Below are 16,638 nucleotides of genomic sequence, written 5' to 3' on the forward strand. Positions count from 1 at the left end.
TCTTGGTTCAACTAGCCTTTTCCACAGATATGGAAAATATTTTGAGAGCTTTTTTCCGGAATAGAGTTATTAATTTCTATGGCCAAAAGGTATGGATCTTTCCTGATCTAACTCGTGCCACACAAGTTCATAGGAAAGCCTTTCTGCAATATAGGAAAACAATTGTGGATAAAGGGGGATATTTTAGTTTAAGATACCCATGTAAATGTAATGTTAGGTTAGAGGGTAAGACATATTCCTTTGTAGATCCGGTGGGTCTTAAAGATCTCCTCGAAGGAAAATAGACCGGCATTAGAGAAAATTGGGTCCTAAATGTGATAATACTTGAAAGATAGTTTCTTTCTTTCCTTTTCCTTTTTAACAGTTCAGAGATAAGTAAGGATTTCACTTATTTACCTAAATATAATCATGTAAGTTAACTGCTGGATGAGATGATGTTATTCCTTAATGTGGATTTATATTTGAGAATTTACCAAATCAACAGTTAACAAATATGATATAAATTTTCTTGTATAAATGTTGTTTATTGTAATAATTTGAAAGCAATAAATAAAGAATAGAAAAAAAAAAAAAAAACCTGTGCGTGTACTGAAATGTCCGTGCATACTTTCGGGGTGGTGATTTTAGCAACTGTGCAGCTCCTGCTTTACAGTTCATAAAACATCGGCATAACTTTAGGCGCAGCTACTTATCAATCTGTGAACTGAGTTGTGCGCACTATTGAAAATCACCCTCCCTTTTTATAAAAAATATGTGGGTTAGGGCTGCTGGACCAAGCTGAGACCACTCTACTATGTCTCTGCAGGTCTCCTTTACATACCTGCCTCAGCGTCTCCAGATCTGCCACTCTGACCTCCAGAGATTGCACTCATTCTCTGACAGTCAGGAGCCCTTTTCCTCCTACATTCCTTGCATTCGTTTTTTTGAAAACTCACCCTATAGTAGACAGCTTGGTGCAGTTCATGCAATATGACACAACACATTTTCTAAGACAGAAAGCAAAGAATAATCGATTGCCTACAGGCTATAATATAATAACTATAATAAGTGAGAGCGATCTATCCATTACCTGGCACAATGCTGATATAGTTGCTGGATGCATAATTCCACAACCTTTGGATGAGTTTATACTTCCTGTCCCTAGCTCTGCGTGGTCCATTTTCACATAAATCAAGTTTTCTCAATATCAAAAATGACCGTGTCTACCACCCACAGAGTGGACCTGGCTTTGTCTATACTACTACTCTTTACAGCCCCAGAGCAAACAAACGAAGCTCTCAGGATACAGATGAAGTACCATCATCTATGCTGCAGTCCATCAGAGATCCCACTCCAGAAGCCAATCCAGTGTCAATCTATGATTTAAAAAACAGCAAGGAAATGCAAGGCGGCAATGGAGTAGTTTATGGTATCTGCTTACATGTGGCCTAGTTTTATATGGAGTTAAATATTTTACGGCTTACAATAAGCCAAAAGGGTAATCTTCTGATGCAGCAGTGGCAGCTCTGACGATGATAAATTTGCATCCCCTGGATTTATTCTGGGACATTTTGTTTGCTCCTTATTCCAAGTTACCTAATCACTTTTGATGCATTCAGAAATCTTAACACCCTGCAGCATCAAAGAGTGTTAGCAATTTTTTTTCCCAGTGGCAGTGACTGATTAAAAGTCTAGCACTTAAGCCTTACCTATTTGAGGAGCTCTGGTCATATGCAACACTTCATCAATTTTCTGAGAGCTTTAGTACCTACTTCTGCAGAATGACAGAGTGCAAATCTTGTACATTAAGTAGCTAAAATAGCATATAGACTTCTAGGCCAGATGGATGTCTCTGTGCGGATCCTATGAGGCATACGCTTTAGAATTATAATTCATACATCCATTTTCTTTTTATGTTAAAACAGAGATTAACATTTTATCTTAACGCATTAATTTAGCAATCCTGTGATGAAACAGTGCATATAGCAGCGGATGCCTTGCCATTCCCCAACGATGAGAAATAAAAACATTGTTTTGTTAATTCTGCATAAGAATATCAATCTAACTTGGAAAGAAATACTACCAACAGTACAGAAGATGGAGATTCCATTTGAATAGAACCTTTTCATTTGGGGAGAGACAACCAAAATACCGGAATTGAAATGCTATTCAGACAGCTGGGTCTGACTGGATTAAAAGCAGGAAGAAAAGTGATTTCTTATCAAGTGGACAGAAAATACTACATCAGCGTTAGCGATGGGATTTCACCAATGACACCGTGTTTTGAAATAGAAGAGACAATTATGAAAAAGGGTTTCTGTAGCTAAACAGATATTTCCCCGTGGAAAAATCTCTTTTGAAAAATGTCCACCACCCCCTCCCCCACCCAAGCAGGGAAAAGATGAGGCGCCGGGGCGTGGTTGGGCCAGGCCGGATGAAGTACGCCCAGGAATTTGATTTTTGAATCCCTGCATGTTCTCCACTCTCACGGTATGCGGGTTAAAGAATCCCAGTGGCACAAGCAGCCATGGGATATTCTAAGGGCAACTTTAATTTTGTGGAACATCGACTCGCAGGCTTGCGGACCCAAAGCACCCCAAGAGCCTGCAGGACACCTGGGCCAGTTTCAAAATCTCCCTCAGCCAAGTCCTTTTTATGAATGGGGGGGGGGGGGAATGGCATAGACCGGCGGCTCTCGGAGGCACACGCTCCCACGTATCACGGGGGATCCGGGAGGTTTTAAACTTGTCCGCCCTCCCCAGCCTTTGGAGTAGATATTCATGGGATGTGTTCAGGTCAGAGGAAGGAAATAACACGTGCATATCGCATTTTCAAACCTACACATGTTATTTTCAATAGAAAGTATGCTCACAATTTCACTTTGAAAATTGGTGCAAAGGCCACAGGTACCTGGTGCACTTTGCAATTATATGAAAAGCTTTAAAAATTGCCTCCCCCTCCCTCCCAAAAAAAAAAAGATAACATTTTTCCACGGGTGACTGGAGAAATGAATTGCATTCAAGAGGGCAATTTTCAAAATCAGTTTTAACATGGAAATGGGGGCTTTGAACATTGTCTATCCTATTGGTGGGTAAAGTTACATACGTGGTGTCACTATACATGTAACACTATACATGTAATTAGGCTGAAACTGGTGAGGACTTTGTACTTACACGCAATGTTCGAATTTCCAAACATACTTAGGCGGAGGTGCCAGATGGGGGATGGTAGTCGGCATGCACACTGGCACTGGAAGTAGTGGAGGCAGGGCTATTGGGATCCATCTTTTTAGGGCATCCATACAGACAACAAGGCCTTGGAGCAAATCTATCTGTGTCCGTTGTTCAGTGAGTCCCTGAATGGCCTGATACGAGGGTATATCCTTCAAACTCATGGCAACAGCAATCTGGCACAGGATGAAAGTCCTTAGGGCTGTGGCATAGTTGATGCTGCCCAGTACATGAACATGACTGGACATGCAGGTTAAGAACTTGGATTCTGAGTCCAGTAAGAGATTAGGCGAGTACCCATCAGAAAAATGGTCAGACGGGCTCAGGTCAGGGCAGGTGGCAATCAAGCAGAGTCTGCTGTGTCCAGGCTGTGGTCAGGTACCAAGAGCTCAGGCCGAGAGAAACAGGAGGCAGGAAAGGACAAGAGTCCAGGAACAAGGCGGGAACTGGGATGAGGAAAGGAGCATGGACTGGAATTAGGAGAGGCAGGGCAAGAGCAGGAAGGCAGGGCAAGAAAGGATTAGAACCGGTAAGGTAAAGGCAAGGGCTGGAATGGACAAGGACTGGAACAGGCGAGGCCGAGCAATAGTCGAGCAACGAACAGCAGCTGGAGGCAGGAGGACCTGTTGTTGAGGCACCAGATAGCTGAAGTGCCAGGGTTTAAATGCCCATCTTGAGTGAGGTCATCCCTCGACACAGAGAGGAAGTTCCTGCTGCGGGGCCATTAAATGAAGGAAAGGTGCACGTATATGCCTAGGAGAAGACAGGGAGGCATGATGATGATGGTGGTGTCCAGCAACGGCGAGGTCCCTCTGGGTGAGACTGGCTGCGGCATGGCTACCGTGGTCGGCCCACTGTTACAGTTTGCACAATTTTACACCTGCTAATGGATTTGAGCAAGTGAAATTGGACTTGTATATAGCCTGCTCTTTTCGGTTGGGAGTTCTGGGGGAATTGGGAGGAGTTCGGGGTGAAGTACCAGAGGGTCTAGGTGGAAATGAACTGGGTGAACTGGCAGAATTATCGGCAAGCGGGCAATTTTAAAATACATCTGCCTCCACACACAAATCAGGGTTTTATTTGTTCGCTATATGTTTTTTTTCCTTGCGTAAAATATACACACACGCATACGTTTACGTGCGTGGCCGGGCCTTATGCGCGGCGGGCGAATTTTCAAACGGGCCCGGTACACAAATAAGTGCCGGGCCCTGAAAATGGAGCGAGCCCGGGGGTGTGTGGAGAGGGGCGGGGCAGGATGGAGGCCATTAGCCGCTGTCTCGTGGAAGTGCGCGCCGGCAGCCGGCCGGTGCTCATAAATTACTTCTGCTCTAGAGAAGCAGCAAGTAATAAAATAAAAAACTTCCGGCCGGGGTGGTTAGGTTTACGGGGTGGGGAGGAGATGAGAAGGGAAGGGAAAGTTAGGCAGGGGGTTAAGGAAGTTCCCTCCCAGTGGACTGGGCCCACTGGGAGGGAACTGGGTTAAGGAAGTTCCCTCCACAGTGGACTGGGAGGGAACTGGGGAAGCTTTGATTGCATCGCTGCGTGGAGTTTGTAAAAATTCCCCCCCGCCACCCCTTGCTCACACCACACGCACATGCGCGGGCGGATTATAAAATCTGCCCGCGCATGTGGGCGTGGCCAGACAATTTTATAACATGCGCACGCCCATCAAGCTAGGGCGAGATAGCATTGCAGAAATCTCACCTTTGTGAGCCTTTCCTCACTCCAAATGATGTCAAATCTTCACCTCGGAGTACTGTGCTATTCGTACATCTCACTCCGCATCTAAAACTGGCCCCTAACCCCTAAACCACCACCAACACCTCACCTCGCGCTATTAGCTGGCCCTCCTGTAGAGTTATAAATAGTTGAGTACTATGAAGGCTTTATAAATAGTGAGTCAGTCTGGTTTTTTCTCTTTCTCTTACTCATTTGTCATTTTCCCAGTTTGCTCAATTTAGAGAGAGAACTTTTAGACCCTCACCTCCCCCTTGTTAGCCCTGACTTTTAAAACCCTACTGACTTGCATACATTTTTTTGTTTAAAAACGTACAAGCCATACATAGCAGAGGTAAATTTTGCGTGGCAGGGGATCCTGGCACAGTGCGCATAAAGTAATTACACGCTCATCTCTTGGACAGTCCTTTGACTCGCCCATGCCCCAAGACCACACCCTCACCCCATCCCTTTTTGGCAAACTTTTTTTGTGCACGCAGCGGGAGGATACGCGTGCCTTCGGGTGGCTTTTCCAATCCGCTCGGCACGCACCGGCCTGATTTGTGCACATAAATCTCTCAGTCTTGGCGTGCACCAGGCTTTTAAAATTCAAGTATAAGTGAGTAAATAAAAAAAAATAAGCAATCCATCCTATTCTAATTCACAGAGGGGTAATTTTTAAATGCCATCGCGTGTAGAGATACACGAGTGGCCGGGCCACACACTTAGCTCCCAGTACGTGCGGAGGAGCCAGTTAAAAAAAAAAAAGGGGTGGGCCGGAGGTGGGGTATGGGAGGGGCGGGGGCCGGCCGGGTCAGCGCCTTTAGGCGCTGTCCCGGTGAAGCATGTGCCGGCAGCTGGCCGAAGCACGCAACTTACTACTGCTCGGGAGAGGAGGTAAGTTTTGAAAAATAAAAACAAAAAGTTACAGGGGTTTTAGAGGTCGGGGCGGAGAGGGGGAAAAGGAGACAGGGTCATTAGGGGGTTAAGGAAGTTCCTCCCAGTCCGCTGCTTTAAGCCAGGAAGTGCGCGCACATGGACGCCGCGCGCCTCTTTTAAAATCTACCTTAGAAGGGGTTTGGAATGTCTCTTTCCTCTTGGAAGTTTCTCAGACTCCCATACAAATATTCTCTTCTTCTCCTATCCCAACTCGATCACTGTCTAGTTCCTGGATTTTCACACTCAAGCTCTCCTTGTGTTTGCACTTGCACTCCTTTGGCTCTGTACTGATTCAGAATTTTACTTATTCAGAGATTCCTGGTGCCAGCTAGTTTATTGAAAATAGAAGGATTCCTAACTTACGTCCACAAATGTTATTAACAATATACATCCTTTAAATTCAAAGAGTGTCTCACAGTCTGTACAGCTTTTACAAAATAACAGGAGAAACTTTCCCTTTCACTGTTCCCCTGTACCAATTCCAGTTTTAATGTAAATAGTGACTCCTCAGTTGCTGAATTATTGGTGAATTATCTTGGTCTCCCTTCAATATATTCAAGCAGAATATAGCACCGCAACACTGCAGCAGCACAGAGAGTATATAGTTTCTATGCACTGTCCCATAAAGAGAGAAAAATTGCACCAAAGAATATTTTTCTACTTATTTCTCCTGAATTCAATGACTCTCCTTTCAACAATTCTAACTCAATTAAGACAAGAAAATCCTGCAATTTGGCTGGATTTGAACTGCGACTATCTATTCTATTCTAACTCTTACCTGAGAGGACTAGAATTAAAATAAATTAAATCTTTCACTGACACACTTCATACTTCCCTCCTCATTCAGAGATAAGTGTGTATAGACAAATTCCCTTGGGGTTTCCTGATGTTGTACACCAAAAACAAGCCCTGTGACAGAGCTCTGCACCATCTCTCTCCACGTGCTAAACACTCACCAAATGGTGTGGACTGCCAATTTCCATAGCATTCAGCTTGGAATTTCCATCAGCTCTAGCATTAGCAGTGCAGCCTTTGCAAAATGAAATTGAAATATGCAGCCCTACTCCTCGCCTCTTAGCTCATTCTCTTCAGTCCTGCCCCCTTGTATCTCCTCACCTCCCCCAGGCTTCTAAGTTCCCTGGAGCTTTTCTTTATTTTTTGGGGTTTTTTTCTGCCAGCACTGACATCAGCTCTGGGACAACCCAGCTTCATTTTTTTGTTTTCTCCTGGGCTATGACAGCCTCAATCAGAGGCGCCCCAGGGAACAGGTAAATATAAAAAATATATACCTCCCCCTTCTTTAATTTTTAACCTCTGGTTACATAAAGAAGGTTCATGGACGTTTAGGTAAATTGTGATTTTATTTAACAAAATGTATTTCCAATGTGGTATTATTCTCACGAAGATACTAAAGAGCTGGAAGGTGGTATATAAGTTCTTGTGTCGTTCAGGTGCCAAGCGATGGGCCATATGAATCTAAAATGGTTACCTCCTTGGAAAGAGTTCTTATATTATGTCACATGGTGTCTAATAGAAAAATGTTTATTATAGCTAATATTTACTTTTCCAGATTTCCTAATTGTATCTGATTATGTAATGCATTGGCATAGCTACTGTATAGGTATAGTTATGAAGGATGACAATGATGGTGGTCAATAGGAGGTTTTGAAGGACCAAAACATTTGTCGGGAGGGGGTAAGAGTATGGTGGGGGCCCTGGTCCTTAGAAATTTGTTCTTGGAGAAATTCTAAAGAATGTTACTTAAGCTCTATTTTTGGGGTTATGATGATGTGTTATTATGAAGAAAGTTTATAGTAGGAATCAGTATATTTCTTTAAGAGAGTGTTTCGAGAGATAATCACTAAGGGTAGATTCCTTGGGGTCAATATTCAGAGTGTTCAGAGTGCAAATGTGTCTTTCCTTTTGAGTTGCTGGTGAGAGCCAGGGTGGGGAAGTCTTTCTCTCCTTCCATGCAGCCAACTAGCCAGGGTCCAGCAAATGCTGTGGCTCCAGGATTTCAATAGTAGACTCCTGAACACAGCCCTAAAGCCAACTGGAAGGAATCATGATTGGAACTCATTCCTTGATCAGAGAAGAAGATGAATGAAGAGTATGAGTACTGAATACCATCTCTTCATGAAAAAGGATTAATTGTCCTATCTATGTTAGATGGGAGGAAGGAAGAAAAGGTTGTAAGTACTTGGTGAAGGAGATCCTTAAATGAAGAGTGTTTTGTTGTTGTTGCTGCTGTTGTTACTAACTCATTGCTTTATAGATACTGTATACTTTGATGTAATTAGTGAAATTTTAATATTTGTTTATATCTGACTGCTGGAAACCCCAGATTTGAAAATGTTTTGTTATTTTCAAGATACCTTTGAGTGAGCAACTCTGTAATTCCAATAAGTGGGTTAGGGAGAGGCATATGTCAATCCTTGGAAGGAGCTGGGGTGCAGTCAGAAAGTTCACAGAAGGGAAAAAAATGTTTTGTGGTGCTTTCCCTGCTCTGTTTGGAAGATTTCCTCCCTTGCATGTCTGTCAGTTCCACAACACCATCTACTCAACTATTTTCTTTTTGTCTTGCTAAAAAAGAGATTGAGGCTTAGCTCTCAAACAGGATCAAATGCTCTAACATTTTATGTGCCCCCAAAAGGGCAGGATCCCCATGGTCTCTCTAACATACACTAAATAATATTAAATATTAGATGTGGATAGGACATAAGAAGGATAATTTTGAGCAGTACACATAAGAAAGTTGGCAAAAATGCACATTAAGTTAATGGTTAGACTTCATTCATGTATAAACTTTTCCTGAAATCCTACGTGTATTGTTTTGTCTCCACAGTGTATGTATATGATTCTTTATTAAGCTGCCACCCATTAATGTCATCTTGTGACATTGCAAAGCTTTGATTCTCTGTAGGGTTTTAAGTTCCCTTCCCTGATTGGTTATTGCTGGTTGTTGTTGGAATGTTTTTGAACTTCCTATTGGATCTGTTCCTGTTTGCTTTCTCTTTTTTTCTCTCTCTCTCTCTGCCTTTCTCTTCTTCCTATTGGTCCCTTGACCCTTAGAATGCTTCCTCATAGACTTTCAGTTGGAAGAAGTTTCTTGGCAGGCTAACAGCTTGTTCTCATCCTCTTTCTAGTTCTGTGAAGCATCAACTTTTCACCTCTTATTTACTAGTAACCCACAGCTACTGTCAGCTTTCAGAGAAAACGTATTGCAGCTGTATCAGTCTCTTCATTCTGTATCAGTCTCGTCTCATCTACTGTGAGTGTTCAATTGTTCTTCATTCAAATAATATGTATTTGGTAACCAAGAACTCAGTTTATCTGATATCTGAATCTAGGGAAAACAAGGTTTAGTTGACTGTCTGGAGGCTCAAGCTAGACATCAACTGCTGAGGGCAGTACATGTTAAATACTGTTTAATTTTACAAATCCCACCAACCCAGGAATGCCTCCACTCAGTCTGGATAAACTGAAGTACAAACATGACATACAAAGGTCACCCATATATTGGGCATGGAATTTTGTAAAAGGCCACGTCTATGTGTAATATATTGTATTACATATAGAAATTCCTTAGAAAATGACTTTTTAAAAGTGTTTTATAGTGCAGAAATGGGCCCAATATATGGGTAAACTTATGCACATGTAAGTTCTCCTAGACTGAGCAGAGGAGTTCCTGGGCAGATATGGAAATGGGTTTGGACTTAGGTGCATTTTCCAGAAAAATTTCTATGCGCTGAAAAGTAGATGTAACCATGTGCAGTCAGATTTTGTGGGATAAGTTTGAAAGCAGACTTGCACGTGCAAGTCCACTTTGAAAACTGGTGTAACATGCGTGTATTTGCCAGCTCATTTATGCCTAACAATACAAAATTACCCCATATACATTTGTGTGCCACTTGTCTCATAGAGGGACAGGTATGACATGAGAATAATACACATAAACACACACACACAGCAATCCCATAAGCTTTCTTCCCTTCAGATAGCAGGCAAAAAAATTGGTAACCTAAAAATAAAATAAAAGCATTTTAAGCAGGGTGAATATTAGCAGAAAAGCACAGCTCTGTTCAGTTATCTTATAAATTATCAAACAGCAGACAGGAACATGAGAGAAAAACTGACAGTGGGATATAAAACCCAATCCAGCTCGGGCAGGCTTCCATGATGGGAGATTTTAATTGTCCAGGGACAAACCGGGAAAGAGAAACATGTGGTACGATTAGAGGTTGATGGATTTATCATCAAAAGACAAGCTATTTGGAAGTAACTCTGAAGGGAATGGTTAGACTTCATTCAGCATTTATTCATTTCTACTTGATTTTCTGTACTTAATATAAAACATTCAGCATAAAATCAGTTGTGCACAGCTTGAAATTAGAAATTAAAATAATCACCAATAGCTGCCTACATTGATTTATGTCAGTGGTTCCCAGTCCTATGCTATTGACCCCGCAGCCAATCAGGCTTTCAGGCTACCCACCATGAATGGACAAGAAATACATTTGCACTCATTTGAAACAACATAGACAATGTCTATACCGTTTTCATGTCGCTTTCAAAATGAAATGATAGAAAAAAAAAATCACAAAATGTAATGTCTTTTTTCTTCTATCGTTTTTACTGCGTACTATTTCAGAAACCTAACAAAATGAAAAAAAAGATTGGAAAAAACACCTAAACACATAACTTTTCCCCCAAAGGACACGAAACGGCCTAAACATTTTTAGCCGGCACAATCCTAATTTGCATACATTCGAGATCCAGTACATGTAAATATATCTCGTAAGAACATGGAACTTGTCGGGCTGGCCCATTGTCTCAGTGGTAATGCCGAGCTCTGTCAGGCAGAAAGTCCCCAGTTAAATCCTTGTGTTGCCTGGGGATTCTGAAAAGGTAGCTTGGGGATCTACAGTAAATAGGGTAAATCCCCAGGTGTATGTAAAAAAAAAAGCTTATAGTACCAGGTAATAGCTCTGGTTCTGATTGAGCTTACAGACTGTGATAATTAAACCGTATCTACAAAGAGACAAAGACAAGATGGAAGCGATACAGAGAAAGGCGACCAGGAAGGTGGAGGGTCTTCATCGGATGACATACGAGGAGAGACTGAAGAATCTAAATATGTACTCCCTGGAGGAAAGGAGGAGCAGGGGTGATATGATTCAGACTTTCAGATACTTGAAAAACTTTAATGATCCAAAGACTACGACAAACCTTTTCCATCAGAAAAAAATCAGCAGAACCAGAGGTCACGAGCTGAGGCTCCAGGGAGGAAGACTAAGAACCAATGTCAGGAAGTATTTCTTCACGGAAAGGGTGGTGGATGCCTGGAATGCCCTTCCGGAGGAAGTGGTGAAGTCTAAAACTGTGAAGGACTTCAAAGGGGCGTGGGATAAACACTGTGGGTCCATCAAGTCTAGAGGACGTGAATAAAGAGGAGGAGGCAAAACACTGCACAGAACGGCAGTAGCCACAGAGGCATTCACGGAGCGGGATGCCAGTGGCCAGTGGTTGGTGTTCCACCTTCACGGAGCGGAAGGATGGAGGGCTGCCATCTCCAAAAAAACAAAACAAAACAGGGGTGGGTAAGAGTATGGGGCAGGGGTGTGGCCTGCTTGTTGCAGCGGTTGCTACCCCTAATTGAGCTGGATGTTCACTTGGATGCAGATCTGGCACTGCTCTCTACATTGGTGGTGGCGTGGAGGGGAATTAGGGCTGGAGGGTACTGGAAGCCAATAGTAACAGGTGGGTGAGAGAAAAAGATAAAAAAAAAGATAAAGTGCGTAGCTTGCTAGGCAGAATGGATGGGCCATTCGGTCTTCTTCTGCGGTCATTTCTATGTTTCTATGATTATATATAAGGCAGAGTGAGAAAGTGGCAACACAAATCGATGATGCCTATTATGAAGGTCATTTTTCTAGCATCTCTGGAAACAACATACAGTTAATAGAGGGGAGGAAGAATAATTTTTTTTATTGTATTGTTGTTCCACTTGATCTCAATTTATAACAGACGGAAGATAGTGGAGTTATTCATTTAACATTTTAAGAAAACATGAGTGATCAGACAAAATACGTCTGATCACTCATACCCAGCGGGAGTCCCAGGAGCAATCTCCCACTCTCAGGTTGTCGGCTGCCAGTAAACAAGATGGCACCGGTGGCCCTTTGCCCTTACCATGTGACAGGGGATATCAGTGCCATTGGCCGGCCCCTGTCACATGGTAGGAGCAATGGACAGCCAGCGCCATCTTGAAGCAGGAACAGGAAGGAGGAGTCCGTAGCAATAGCAGCGGATTAAGCATATGAGGGACCTCGTTGCCAAGTCGATGAGTGAGGAGCAGGGAAGGAGTTAAATAGGCCCCAATAGTGATGTCATCAATGGGGCTGGACCAGGGTTCCTGCCCTGGGCCCTTTAAGTAATCTCCTGGTGGCACGCGCATGCACCTATGCAAGCCCAGGAGCGGAGCATAGGTCAGTAGCAGCATTCCTGCTACAAATCAAGGGATCCCGCCAGTGGGGCAAGCCACAAAGGAGAACGGCGTGCTGCGAGCACCTCCGACAGCCTGCAGTGGAACCAGAAGCCACTCCAGCAGGAAGGTGTGCACATTCGGCCGCGATTTCCGTGACCAACTGGCATAACAGTTCTGTCTTAGGAGTTACCACCCAGGAAAGAGATCTAGGTGTCAGAGTGGATAATACATTGAAATCTTCGGCTCAGTGTGTGGCTTTGTGGTGAGATGGCATCTTGAATACTGTGAGCAATTCTGGTCTCAAAAAAGATATAGTTGCAGTGGAGAAAGTGCAGAGAAGGGTGACCAAAATGATAAGGGCATGGAACAACTACCCTATAAGGAAAGGGAGAAGAGACGACTGAGGGGGGATATGATAAAGGTCTACAAAATTATGAAAGGAACAAGTTAATGTAAATTGGTTATTTATTTTCTCAGATAATAGAAGGACTGTGGGGCAACCCCTGAAGTTAGCAAGTAGCTCATTTAAAACTAATCGAAGAAAATTCTTTTTCACTCAGCGCATAGTTAAGCTCTTGAATTCATTGCCAGAGGATGTGGTTACAGCAGTTAGTATAACAGGGTTTAAAAAAGTTTTGGATAAGTTCCTAGAGGAAAAATCTATAAACTGCTATTAATTAATAAGCAATAGTAGCTCATGATTTACTTAATGTTTGGGTACTTGCCAGGTACTTGTGACTTGGATTGGCCACTGTTGGAAACAGGATACTGGGCTTGATGGATCCTTGCTCTTTTCCAGTATGTATGGCATATCTTATGTTTTTATGTTCTTCTTATCTAACTATAGAAATTCAAAAGCCTGAAACCCTCAAACACCAATCTGACCATGCAAAGAAATTGTTCCTTGCCCAGATGGTTTACAAGAATCTCTCACTAGACAGCTAATAAATCTTGTCCCTAAGATTTGTATCGCTAGCGATTCCACACTTGTTTCTCCCAGCAGCCTTTCTGCCTCACACACCTTTCTGAAGGGTTGGCCAGACCCAGTTCATGAGATCCAGCGGAATGCTGTTCGCTAATCAGAGCTGGATTTCAACGTGGAGATAAGCTACACTCCAAGGTTTACACTTCATTGGCAGTTTGCCAGTTTTTTATTTCTTCTTTGAACACACAGTGGCACCAATTTATAAGAAGGCCAGCTGGATTCCCTCCCATGATCAGCCGCAGATTTATATCTCTGACTGCCCTCAGGCATGTGGACAAAAAACTGCCCCTGACTGTCCAGAGTGCCATTTAGCCCAATGATGACAACAGACTTGCTGGCAAGTACAGTACGAACAAGATAGCTAGTAGATGCTGCTGAAGTTCAGTAGGGCCTATATAGTTTAGAAATTGACAAGGAAGAAGAGCTGAAGTAGCAGAGCTCAGCAGCTGACAATGTCAAACAAGAGACTCTTACAGGCAGGGTAGTTACCCATAGACTTGCCTATTCTATCTCTTAGTAAATCCACCCCTACCCCCCGACTCCTCACAATGGCAGTCATACCCTGGAGACTTGGGCAATAATTTGCTCGCTCTTTGCCGATCCATGTGAGATGGATGGGCAAATACTCTATATTTCCAAGCTCGGCACCGGCAGCGAGACTCATTCTGCCCAGTTCCCAACTATATGTTTTCAAATTTAAATTAATTTTCTGGTCAAGTCACAGCACATGTTGGTGGTGTGAGGGGTGTAGGTGGGGTGGGGGGGGGGGGGGGGAGGGGCGGTACAAGTGTCATATGCCCAAATGATAATTCTTTAGTTTATTGGAGACTCAGTAGTACATTAGTATCGCAGGTTTTATGCCGGCAGATTAACTCCATGATTACAGGTCTCAGGTTAGCACATGATGCTTCGGTGTTACCTTTACACTACTGATCTAAAACATCGCCTTCCAGCCCCTTGCTTATTTACATATTTATTTTGGAGAGGTTGGAATTCGGTGCTGGGTTTACTTCTCCACTGCTCATTCCTGGTGTATGGGATTTGTCACAAATAATTCTGGTCTGAGAACTGCCTGGACCTGGCTGAGGCTGTATGATAGGAATATTAACCAAGGCATGCAGGGAAGAGGGAGCTGTGATGTTATGCAAACGTTATGATCAGAGGCTCTCTAGCACCCTTCCTTTTGTAACAGTTTATACGTGCGTGCTGCGCAGTACTCTCTCTGGATGCCACACATTGGGTAGATTTAATGGGATGTGATAGAGGATGTGATAGAGATTTAATGGGATATGATAGAGGTGTTTAAAATCATGAGAGGTCTAGAACAGGTCTAGAATGGGATATGATAGAGGTGTTTAAAATCATGAGAGGTCTAGAACGGGTAGATGTGAATCAGTTATTTACTCTTTCGGATAGTAGAAGGACTAGGGGACACTCCATGAAGTTAGCATGGGGCACATTTAAAACTAATCGGAGAAAGTTCTTTTTTACTCAACGCACAATTAAACTCTGGAATTTGTTGCCAGAGAATGTGGTTCGTGCAGTTAGTATAGCTGTGTTTAAAAAAGGATTGGATAAGTTCTTGGAGGAGAAGTCCATTACCTGTTATTAAGTTCACTTAGAGAATAGCCACTGCCATTAGCAATGGTTACATGGAATAGACTTAGTTTTTGGGTACTTGCCAGGTTCTTATGGCCTGGATTGGCCACTGTTGGAAACAGGATGCTGGGCTTGATGGACCCTTGGTCTGACCCAGTATGGCATTTTCTTATGTTCTTATGTTCTTATGTCACGCCTTATGGGGGTCATTTCAGACTGTCCATTTAGAGACAAAATGTGTGGATACGTTTTTACCTGCAATTTTTGCACCAATTTTCAAAAGGAATGTACTTGTCCACTCTCCCTTACAAGTTGGCCCTGGGTACAAATCAGACCTGAACGTTTACGACTGCTTTTTGTGCAGATGGATTATTGCTGGAAAATTACACACTTAACTATGAAAATACAATCTATTCAGGGGTTTTTTCTTCCTCTCGCCCGACCTAAACACACTTCTAGCAGTTTCTCCTCTGAGTGCTACTTGGGTTAAATTGTAAAAATGTTATACATTTAAAAAAATGCCTGCGAGTTATAGAACCCTGTGCATACCTTTTAGTTATAATAAGAGACAGCAATTTTCAGACAGGAGTTTACAAGAGTATATCATTAGTTAACAATTGTTCTTCCTGTGTGCAATGCAATATTTCAAAAGTACATTGGACAAGAAGTAATAGTCCCTCCTGGATCAATGATGCATTTTGAGTACAATTTTCAGCCATTTACCCTGTTAAATGGTTTAACTAAAACTTTCCCTTCTCTGTCTCGCTAAGAGTGCATGCAGGGTTACATATTGTCAAATTTTTTGCCAGACTGCAAAGAAGCATGTTAAAATAGCGTGCACAGATGACATTTTCACAAGTATGCCTACACAAAATGAAGCATAGGCATGTGCATTCATTTTCATTTGTTCTGTAAGTTATTTGTATAAATTTAATGGGTGCATAAAATTAAATTGTATGTGCATAAAACAGCACTTATGAACACATACTAGCAAAATGAATGAAACAAACTGAGAAAACATATAAAAAAAAACAATCCAAAATGCAAGAATGAACCAAACATTTTTGGTGTTTAAATCCTTCTGCGTAGGGGCTTTTAGCTCACATACTTTATGAAGAACGTGCATTCTTTCTCTTTAAAAAATGAACATGAAGTACGTGCGCTAAAAGTGCCCTCATGCTTTGTAAGTGTGCAGACTATTTGAAAATTATTCCATTTATATAAATTCTTTCTTCAGTGTCCCCTCAGTCATCTGAAATCCTGGAAGCTGTGGGTACAGTCTTAATTCATTAACTCCCATGAATTAGGATCTGATGGTTCATATGCATGCATGCATGCGTAATTTTATTATTGGACCGCAGCATCCTACACAACACAACGAGTCGATGGAATCCAGTGAGTGTCAGAGAATCATGCCCTTTTGCTAAAATGGTTGCTTATAGGAATTATCATGAATTATGTGAGACCTGTTTAAATAATTTCTAAACAAATAATGTGGCAATAATGCTCTGCATTTTGTGCTTCTGTCTACCATGTTGACAATAGCAATGTGTATGTTTTTTTGAATAAAGGCATATCATGAATGCTAAAATAAATAGACAAACATTTTTAACTGATGTGTGGTCAATTAGTTTTAGGAAAGTTTTTAGCCAAACCTAGAAGCCTAGATTTTCAGCTGAAAATTCCCTAAATCTAGAAGGCCA

Source organism: Rhinatrema bivittatum, chromosome 2, assembly GCF_901001135.1.
Source record: "Rhinatrema bivittatum chromosome 2, aRhiBiv1.1, whole genome shotgun sequence".
Classification (NCBI taxonomy): domain Eukaryota; kingdom Metazoa; phylum Chordata; class Amphibia; order Gymnophiona; family Rhinatrematidae; genus Rhinatrema; species Rhinatrema bivittatum.